Consider the following 10653-nt stretch of genomic DNA (forward strand, 5'->3'; position numbering starts at 1 on the left):
GGAGGAGGGGGAGGAGAGGGAGGAGGGGGAGGGCACAAAACAAGGGCAGGTACTTGAGGAAAACCAGCGTAGCCGTGGAGAGCCTTAAAGGAATATAGAAACTGACAATTGCATTGGGGTGGAACGGAGTCTCCAGTTTTCTAAGCGTCTGGAGCAGCCTTCCCAAACCCAATTGGGCCTTTCTCATTGATTTTGGCAGACTATTTATACAATTCCAGTGGAAGGGTTACATTAAATACTTTGACTTGAATGCATTACCTCAAGTCAATTCAGATATTTCCTAAGTGTTGTTATTAGTTATAAACAAAAATGTCTCCCTCAGTATTGTAAGGAGATACAAACAATGTTACGTATACAGATGATGTCATCATATGTATATATGTATTACATTACATTATGTACATATCATTAGATGTATATAATGTGTACGCTATATGTATACGAATGATATGTGTACATGTATGTGATAAGAGATAGTGTGTACACATGAAGTGATATTATATAACACATATATAATTTATATATGCAAAATTAAAGCCAGATGAATGGTATAGATTCACAGTTCTAAACTTTATATCCTTACTTGTCACCCAAAGTAGACCCCAAAGAACTTTTTTTTCCTAGCAGGTTTACCTATTGATACTCACTATATAAGAACTTAAACTGAGAAATTTGAAAAATACTAGTTCATGTTAGTGTGACTGATAAATCCAGTAATAATTCATATTAATATTTTAATGGTAATGCACAGTAATAGCCATCTTTTATGCAAAATAACTGTTTCCTTAAACAAAAATTTAGCAGGAAGAGTGGCATTATTTTATGTATTTTGTAAATCTCCTTAAGAAAAGACAGCCGAGCAAAGTGTGGTGGTACATGGCTGTAATCTCAGCACTCTGGGAAGCTGAGGCAGGAAGATTGCAAACTGGAGCCCAGCCTGGGCAATTTAGTGAGAGCTTGTCTCAGAATATAAAGTAAAGAAGGCGGGGGCGGGGGTGTAGCTCAGTGAGAAGGTCCTGGGTTCAGTCCCCATTACTGCCCTGCTCTAAAAAAAACAGGTTCCCATTTTTGCTTCTGTAGTTAAAAGTTACAGTATATGTATGGGTTGAAATACGCCACAATGTTCTAGTCTTAGCAAGATGTCCTAGTCTTATACACATAGATAGGTGGAAAAGAGAGAATATTTCAAAGCCTCCGTACGTCTATTGACCCACATTTTATGTCCGTTGTTGGTCCAGTAAAAATGTTTCACTGGGGACGGGAGCTATTTCAGTACAGAGCTCAGAAACTACGCAAGCACGTTTCCTGGAAGTAATCGTCACACTTCAGAGCGCGTCACTCGTGGGTGCTTGCTTATCTTCACACAGAATATTAAATAATCATGCACTCAAGGCCCAAGACTCGTACGGTGAGCTTCACCAAGAACGTTATTTGTTTGTTTTCTGACACAGGGTCTCACTATGTAGCCCAGGCTGGCTCCAAACCCGCAGCAGTCCTCCTGCTTCAGCTTCCTAAGGGCTGGGATTACAGGCGTGTGCTACTGCACCTGGCAAGAACATTCTCAAATGAGGTGACGTTTTGTTTTTGCTGGGAGATGGTGGTGGACAGCGACTGCTCGTAGAGTTGGTGGCTGCCCTGAGCCAAGCTAATAAACCCCTAGCAGCTTGTGCCGGTCATTACAGATGTTAACATAACCAGAAAAAGCCAGGTAGCGCCATGGTGTTATAAAACACTTTGCGCTTGTGCCCCCGCCCAAAGAAAAGCGCAGGAACCCCGGAGGTGCACAGAGCACAGGTGCGTTGGCACAGACGGTGTTACAGCATGGGGTAAAGAACCCCCAAACCGGCTTGCTCAGAAGGCTGTGGAGGGAAGGACTGAGCCGGTCTGGGAAGGGAGCTGAGATGTGGGAAGCGCAAGTCCCAGAGGCAGAGGAGGAGAGGCTGGAGCGAGCGAGACAGGGCAGAGCCCTGCGAGAAGGGCTGCTGGGCCGGAGGGTTGGAACAGGGAGTAACGGTTTATGAAATGCAGACGATAATCAGATTAGGGGTACCCTAGGTGCGCAGTTGAAACGTTTGGACTTTTCCAGAAGTCGCTAGGAGGAACGTAAGGGCCGGGACCCTTGCTGTGACTTCCGCGTACGTAGGTTCCGGGACCTGCGTGCGAAGGCGGGGTGTAAGGGCAGTCAGCGAGCAGGCTCCTGCACGCTCTGGAGCCGGGGGTGCTGTGATCTGGTTAGCAGGGGAGGCGCAGACTGGGGGGTGCAGATGGAAGTGCGGTCGGCAGCTTGCGCAGTGGGTGCAGTGAGGGCTCAGGATGAAAAGGCTGAGGGTCTCTGCTGTGCGTTACGTCTGATGAGCCCCGTTTGCCAAGAGCACTGTTAGGGACATGGACAAAAACGGCCGGTTCTGTAAAACGTCACACCGAAGACTTCCACTGTTTCTGGTACCGAAACTGTTGCTACATACATTTGCCTTTTGCCCTCCTCTTAGGAGGCTTTGTCCTCTTTCCATGCTGAGATCCACGGTGATTAGAGTTGTCCCGATGGTCAGTACATTTTCTCCTTCCCTCCTGCTCTTGCCTTGTGAGTAATTTCACTAATCTTGGGTCGGGGATATAGCTCAGCGGCATAAGCTCCTGCCTGGCAAGTACAAGGTCCCATGTTCGATTCCCAGTACAAAAAAAATTCATTAATCTTGCCATATTCTTTTTGTTGGTGCCAGGTCGTCTCTCTTTGAGGGGGGGGAAGGATGCAATTTAACGGTAACATTAATAACCCTTTGTGCTTCCCCACTCGAGCTACACTTCCCTCAGACCTGACGAGAGCGCAGAAGCTTCTGACATCCAGCACCAAGGGCTGTGGCCTAAATTCCAAGAAATTTGAAAACTTCAGTTAATCTGGTTCCCGTTCAAAGTTGATCAGAAGCGGCAAGTGCCAGGGTAGTACAGTACCTACTCGAGATGGTAGATTGACAGCTAAAGGAAGTGACCGTTGGTAGCCTCAGCACAGGCAGGGGAGAGAGCACAGTGCCGTGGAAGCTCCTGGCGGAACGGAGTGTGACCGCCCAACCCGGCAGGGCTCGCGAGGAGCTGTCGCACGTGCTGAGCCTTCACTGTGTACCAGCTTCGCGCTGTTGCTTGAGTGTACCCTCTTGCTTAGTCTTAACAATAACTATGCCGTGCTTCCTATGATTTCCCTCTTTTTACAAATGAGCGCGTTCAGTTTTAAAGGGAAGACATACACAAAAAAATCACATGGCTACTTGTATGTGGCAGAGCTGAGCTTTGAACCCAAATATGCTAGACATCAAAATCAAGATCTTCTGTTTTTATTTTGGATTCCCTTCATTTTTACTTCCTAAATGACAATAAGTTTAGCTTAAGTTGGTTTCATTATCTTCTTCTAAGATATAAAAATGCCATATACTATATTTAAGAATTTTCAAGCACAAAAAAGATAAAGTGACCATTTTGAATTGCATAAAGTGGGGCTGGGGATATAGCTCAGTGGCACAAGTGCTTTCCTGGCAGGCACAAGGTCCTGAGTTCGATTCCCGCTACCTCCCCCCAAAAAACCAAACAAACAAATTAAATGCCCAGAAGGAATAAATAATGGCATAAAATGTATCTGAAAGCTCATTTGTTCAGAGCCTTTCTTGAATAATCCAAAAAAATTGACAGAAGAGTTTTGTCTTTTTGAAAAAAATTTCTTTTCTTAGTGCATGTGTGTAATACACCGTGTTGGCAGTCCTTGTGTGCAGCTGGTAATGCACAAAAGAACACCTTGATTCCTTTCTTCATGCCTTCCCCCCCTTGGTTCCCCTGGCGTGTTTGGGTACACGTCTACAGTACATCTTGTTTCTCTTCCTGTGTGGAGTTGCTGCGTGTCTGTCACACATCCTGACCCCTTTCACCTCCTGTCCCTCCCCTCCCTGGCCCCGCCCCGCACCTCTTGACTCCCCTTCCCATCTGAGAAAGATCAGTCTCCCTGCTTCCTGTTGTCTGCCTTTTGGTTTGCTGTTTATGTTTATAGTGTTTTAAATGAGTCATCTGTGTGTGTGTGTGTGTGTACACACGTGTGTACACAGGTAGGTTTGCCCGTGCACTTTGGCAACATCTGTGCATTCTCATTTTCGTACCGCAGAGAGTAGCCATTCTTATAAACCAGTTTTTGAATTGAAGGAAGAAAAATAATATCCACCAAACACCCAGCGGATGTACATCGAACTGGTCGTAGTCATTTACCAGGATAAAATAGACTGTTTCTTTTAAGAATTTGTACATCAATTTTAACTTCCAACAGAAATCACCAGAAGCCAAATAAGTAAAATAGGTTCAGAATGTAGAGAAATGGGAGTCGCCACACGTAACCGCTGTCGGTAGTTGTGCCGGTGACCTATAACCCGTAACAGACCGGCAGGCGGTGAGTAGTGACTTAGAACTAGCACAGCACCTTCCAGTTAAATGTCCACGTCGCAGAGAGAATGCCCACATTGCTGGGCCCTGGGCTGGCCGACGGTGCCCTGGAGTATTCTCCCCTTTCCTTTTGGGGTGTGTTTGGTACAGATGAGTGCTTTAAGGTCACCTTATGAATTATGCCCTGTTCTGTAACCACAGCCTGTCGCACCGCCTCCAAAGGTGTCCTAGCGGGCAGCATGTTCCGCTTGTTCGTGTGGGTACCGGGTCCCTGGTGGTTTTGAGTCAGGTCTCGATTGCTTGGTGCACACGTTCACGGATGCGGAGGACCTCCTCCTGACCCTTCCCTGCACGTCTCACACCGAGTGCCGGCTTTGAAGAGGCGTCGGTGCCCTCCCCCCACCTAGCCGTTCTTCTTTTAGTCACCAGGGTCCGCGTGGAACTACCCGGAGTCCTGTAAGTCTGTCCTGTGCGCCTTTTATACCCTCAGCGCTCTCCCTGTGTGGTCTTAGAATCTCATCAGTAAAACGCAGGAGGGGCTGGGGATTTAGCTCAGCGGCACAGCGCCTGCCTGGCAAGCGCAAGGTTGTGAGTTCGATTCCTGCTTACTGGAGAAAACAAACAAACAACAACAACAAAAAAAAAATGCAAAAGAGCCCACTCACAACTGGTTGAATAGTTTGATTAAGTCAAGGGTAGCAGTAGGCATTGTGCAAAAAGCAGCGATTCCTTTGGGCAGGCCCATAGCGATAATGTTAGCACTCTCTAGTGAAAAGGTACACATGGAAAAAATGCCATGATTTTGACTATGATTCGGGTCGAAGTGGAAGGACTGTTAGTCACTGAGGTTGGGGCAAGGCCTGCGATGGATGTGTCGATTTTATAAAGTGTTTTTGGTGACACTTAAGCGGCCTCCGTATCAGAAGCATTTCAAAGGCCCTGGCACTTAAATTCCACTTCCAGAATTTAGCCTAATGGAAACGTAATTGAACATGCACACATATACATGTGCGCAAGGGGGGTTTGCAGCCATGTTTATGAAAGTGGAAAACTGCAAGCAGCTTCTCTGTTGACACTGGAGGAGCTGTTTAACTAAATTATACTGCAGCTATTACATGTGACGACGCAGAGCTTTATGCACAGCTAGAAAGACGTCCGGTGTTTATGAAGCAGTATGTGTTGTGCCGAGGCATTTTGTGAATGCGTGCACGGGCCTGTGGAGGGGAAGGATTACTTCCAAATATTAAAGAACCTCAGCTCGTCGCTGGAAGATGGGGCTACAGATGACTTCTATTTTTTCCTTGATACTGTTCTGTATGTTCAGAATTTTCCAGTGTTGAATATATATTAATTTTCTCTCCACAAAAAAGCCATTCTATAGTCTTAAGAAAAAGGTAAACTTGAGCTCTTGCTGCATACAGAGGCCCAGCAGGGAATTCCAGGTGAGCAAGGCCTGGCCACTGGCTTTCAGAAGTGACCCGGGTGGCTTCTAAAGGAGGGAGACGGTCTGATTTGTGCAGAAGCGTCTGAGTTGTCGCAGAGTCACCACGAAGGGCTGTGCTTGGAACAGCCTCACACGCTGGACTCTGAGCCAGATATGAGGTCTTCGCCTCAGGACGCTCCCTCTGTGAATAGTCTCCCTTCCCGGGGTACTTCTTTGCCGCCAACGCATTCCTGAATGCCTGCTCTGGTCAGGAACAAGTTCCGTATGACTCCCCAGCGAGGCTCTGTTCTTCTCTGCATCCCTGTCACTAGTGCATTGCTTCCTTTTTCTCCCACCCCTGATTTCGGCCTGCCCACCCCTACCGTTCTTGGCTGCTGTTCTGGCTCAAGTTTTGGCGTTTTTCTTTGCAATTTGCATTTTGTCACAATAAAACCTGCCCTGGTCTCTCTCCTCCCTACAGTATCTTTGCATACATAACTGTGCAAAGGGAAAAGGGTTTCACGTATGACTTACACCATGAGTGGGCCTGAGCTCTGTTTTAGTTAGGAAAAATACTGAAGAATTGTATGTTACTCAAAACTACGTGGCATGTGAAGGAAATGTGGTTATGTTTTAGGTTTTCTGAGACCTGAGTATTTACATAAAAGGTTTTACTCCTGCCCCCATAATGTAAGTTCTTAACTATTCTTGTTAAATAATAAACTTTTCTGACAGCTTGGTGTATAAAGGTCAAAACCATGAACTCAGATGAGCCTGGAATACGCCCCGCTCTCAGGCCCTTTGGAAGGAAGGTCTGGAGACCCAGTCGTCGTCACTTGCTATCCAGGACACATTGCAGGCAGCCTGAAATAAGAGTTGGAGAGCAAAGATTCCACCATGACTGCTTTTTATGCAGATCGTGAACAGATCATTTCAGTGTAGCATTTTTAACAATTAGATACGATTCTTCCAAAATGAAGTGGGAAATGAAGTTTCCCATCGGGTCGAGGATCCTTTGTAGAGGATCCTCGTTTGTGGAGACGTTTGTAAAATGTGAGCCTGGGCTGGGGATATAGCTCAGTGGCACAAGCGCCTGCCTGGCAAGCACAAGGTCCTGAGTTCGATTCCGGGTATCAAAAAAAAAAAATATGTGAAGTGTGAGCCTGGACAGATGTTGAGAAGCAAGGCATTTTGGGAACTCACAGAGTCCTAGCACCGGTGTCTGGGATTTGCGGGAGTGCTGATGGGGGACTGCTGGCCCGGCACACCCTAGCTGGCATGTGGGAGACACAGGTGGCCGTGCGCAGGCCCTCGCCCACCCCAGCCCTCGCCTCCCTCCCCGGAAGACAGATCTCCACCTTGTAGTTCCCCTTCCCTAACACAGCGTCATATTCTGGGAAAGACCGCTGCTGGTTCTGGGTGCGAGGCCGCTTACGTGCTATTTACCCGCCAAGCAGCCGCTCGAGAACAGTGCCCATCTTTGGAGGAGTTTCTCTTCCCCCAGGACGCGTTCCTCAGCCGCCGCCCTGCAGTCCTGGAGGTCTCTCTGCCCCGGCTCCGGGCACAGGGCTGCTACCCGCTGGATGCTTCCTTACCAGTAGCAAAACAAAACAGAAACCCCTTCCGTGTTCTTCACTTCACACTAGCACCGGGCAGAGTAATTCTGCTGTGTGCATTTGCGGCCAGCTTAGAGTAAGAAAAATCCTGGCTTTGGGGTTCCTTTTGTTGAAGGAACAATTAAAAGGAGGAGTGGCGCCAGCTAAGGGGCGGGGGAAGCCTAGAAAACATCGCTGGGCTGAATGGCCTCGGACCTCCTTTTCCTCGGACCTCCTTTTCCTCGGTCCCTTTCCTGCCCTCCTCAGCCGGGCTCCTGCCCGATGTCCCCTTGCTCAGACCAGGCATTCTGCTTGCTTCTCCAGGGTGCCGGGTCAAAGCCAAGGAGTCAGAGGCAGAGCTGCCCATTCTGCGCTGGGTGGCGGTGCTGTTTTTGCTTACTTTGATGTAATGACAGAAACATACGTAGTCCTAACTTAACTTACAGTACAGCGTCAGGTCAGACGGCCCCTGGAAAATAAGTGAATGCTGGCGAGCGGGATGTGGTGTCCTCAGGACCAGGGGCAAATGCGTATAAGCAGACTGAGTGTATTACAGACTCCAACTTGTGATTAGACGTTTCCTTGTTATTTTTTCTAGAAAGAAAGGAGATGCATTAAAGACGAGCGACTTTTACTTATTGCATTAGCATTGATGGCATTTTCCAAGACCTTTAGGGTAACGGTAAATTACCCTGCTGACCGTAAGGATTAATTTCCCAGTGGGAAGGCAGGAGCCAAAACATAAGCTCTGATCTCCAAAACGATTTTACTTGATCGATTTTAAACTTTATCTTTCAGTATTTTTAAATTTAAGCGGCTAAACAGGAACAAGTGGGTTTGAAATTTTTCGGGGTGTTTCGTCTTGGTGCCATTTGACTCAGTGGAAGAAACCCAGGATCAAAATCTGAGTAGATGGGGCTGGGGATTTAGCTCAGCGGCACAGCGCCTGCCTGGCAAGCGCAAAGTCGTGAGTTCGATTCCCGGTACTGGAAAACAAACAAACAAACAAAGAAAAACAAAATCTGAGTAGACACAGACAGAGGGCATGGATATAGGCCAGGACTAGAACAATCCATCTCTGATTTATCAGTCATTTCAAGAAGATTACCAGTATTTATGTTCAGAAAGTGTTAAAATTTTACTTCCTCCAGACGATGTAAACCTTGAGCAAAGGAATAATTATTACTCAGTTGTCTGTCATTTGGGGTCCAGTTGCATGAGTTTGGTCTGCAGTGGAACTTTAATACTGAAAAGCACTAGTCCCCGTCCTTTTTTAAATAGGTGTTTTTGTTCCTGCACCAGGTCTTCTTGGTTAGATCACTTCTCTTTCTTGTTACATATTCTGTACAGCCCAGCTTTTAGCTTCTGCCTTCTTCATAATTGCCGGGTAGAATTGTTTTCTGCCAAAGGATGAGAAACTTGGATTTGATCGCAGCTGGAGCTTGGCAGTCTTTCCCTGGCATTGCATTCTGCTAGTATCATAGCAGAGCTTGACCTACTTTCTTCACACAGCAAGCTCCTGCCAGCACGTTAAAGTTTTCCTCCAAACAAGAGCCTTGCCTTCGGCGCACACAAGGGGCGCACGTGGAGAGCACTTGGGAGCTAACCACAGCCTGTGCCACCATGCAGCGGCCGCACAAGGACTGTGCCTTTTGCGGGGTGGTGGTGGGGGAGGTGGGCGTGGTTTCCGGTACCAGGAATCGAACTCACAACCTCACGTTTGCCAGGCAGGCGCTGTGCCGCTGAGCTAAATCCCCAGCCCCAAGGACTGTGCTTGGAGCCCAGCGCAGATGTGATTCTCATCCCGGGTCTATTTCTGAAGAAGTCCACACCTACAAGTGCCTGCTGGATTCCACCAAAGGCTACGCAGAACGCGTTGCTTATTGTCCACTTTTCAGATGTCTGCGAATACGACCAGGATTTTCTATGTTTCACCCTACTCTGCTTCCTTTTGCCATCCCGAGAAATTACCCTGTTTTCCCCCTTTTCAGATACCTGCGAATACAACCAGGATTTTCTATGTTTCACCCTACTCTGCTTTCTTTTGCCATCCCGAGAAATTACCCTGTTTTCCCCCTTCCACACACAGTTTCCCTTTAGTAGCCAACCTGCTTGTCACCAGCATTTGAAAGGAAGATAAATTAAAGGCGCCTAAGGAACTCCATGGCCAGAATGAGATAGACAGGGCTTAGCATTTTTATATAGCTTGAAAGACTCTTAGTGTTTATTTGTTTTACATAACCAACATAGCAAATGAAACAATTGGATAAAGGCATCAGCCTAAGGCATCGATGTGTCCTATTTTCCTGCGTGTTCAGCGCCCTGGATAGGAAAAGTGCGAAGACAGAGTCACACCCCGCCTGGTGAGGAGAGCTGGGCTGGAGGTGCTGGGATGAGTCCCACCAGCAGCGTCCCTCCTGTATGTGGAATAATTTGTTCTGTCGGGAGTTGCTCGCAGTCAGCTTTCACACACCCTTGGAGGGAGAGAAGAAAGACGTAACAAGTACCAGTTTTATATGTGTTGCAAAAAATACCTCTTCTAAAAGTGTGAAGCACAGAGGGAAGTGGTGTGGTTATGAAATAAGGTGATTTTTGTGCTAATTGATACTGAATACAGAGGGGCATTAATTGTGTTTAATGAACAAACCACACAAGTGGTTTCATCAAACGATGGCAAAATGCAGGTTCCCATCATTTTTAAATGGAGGAAAGTGAAATTTAAAAAAAATATTACTTATCAGCTAAAAAGCAATCTGGTTCTTAAGCAACAACAAAGTAATGTAAGCATTCTGACAAGTTATGTGAGAACACAGACCCATCTTCAGAGTAAATTAAGCTACTTCTGTCCAGATCTGTATGACAATAGAGATTGTTTTGAATTATATTAGACCTGTGTGCTGTGCTCCCGTTTTTTTTTTCTTTATTTTCATGCAGTCGTCTTTTATGCTCTACATTAATTATTTAACTTGTTGCTACTTTTCAACAACATTAAAAATTGGTTTGCTGTGAATGAGAGCACATTATTGGTGGATTTGAGGGCAAACATCAGCGATTACTGGTTTTTGTGTATAAGGAATGCATTTTGTGGCATTTGTTAAGGAATAAAATTGTACTGCTTTAAAAGTGTTGAGGTCTAGAGAGAAATCATGAAAAATGATTAAAAATTAGAATATAGGATGAAGTTTTCATCAATGGTGTTAGATCTTATATTTTTCTTCTTTT

The 10653-nt window shown here is 46.3% G+C and overlaps 1 protein-coding gene across 5 annotated transcripts in view; it reads left to right on the plus strand.

Moving 5' to 3' along the window:
• Nucleotides 1–10653, plus strand: part of Ano6 (anoctamin 6) — a 190321-nt gene that overhangs the window by 95324 nt on the left and 84344 nt on the right. The gene's annotated exons all lie outside the window — the stretch shown is intronic.

Source organism: Chinchilla lanigera, unplaced genomic scaffold (genome assembly GCF_000276665.1).
Source record: "Chinchilla lanigera isolate Chin_1 unplaced genomic scaffold, ChiLan1.0 scaffold00099, whole genome shotgun sequence".
NCBI classification, from domain to species: Eukaryota; Metazoa; Chordata; class Mammalia; order Rodentia; family Chinchillidae; genus Chinchilla; species Chinchilla lanigera.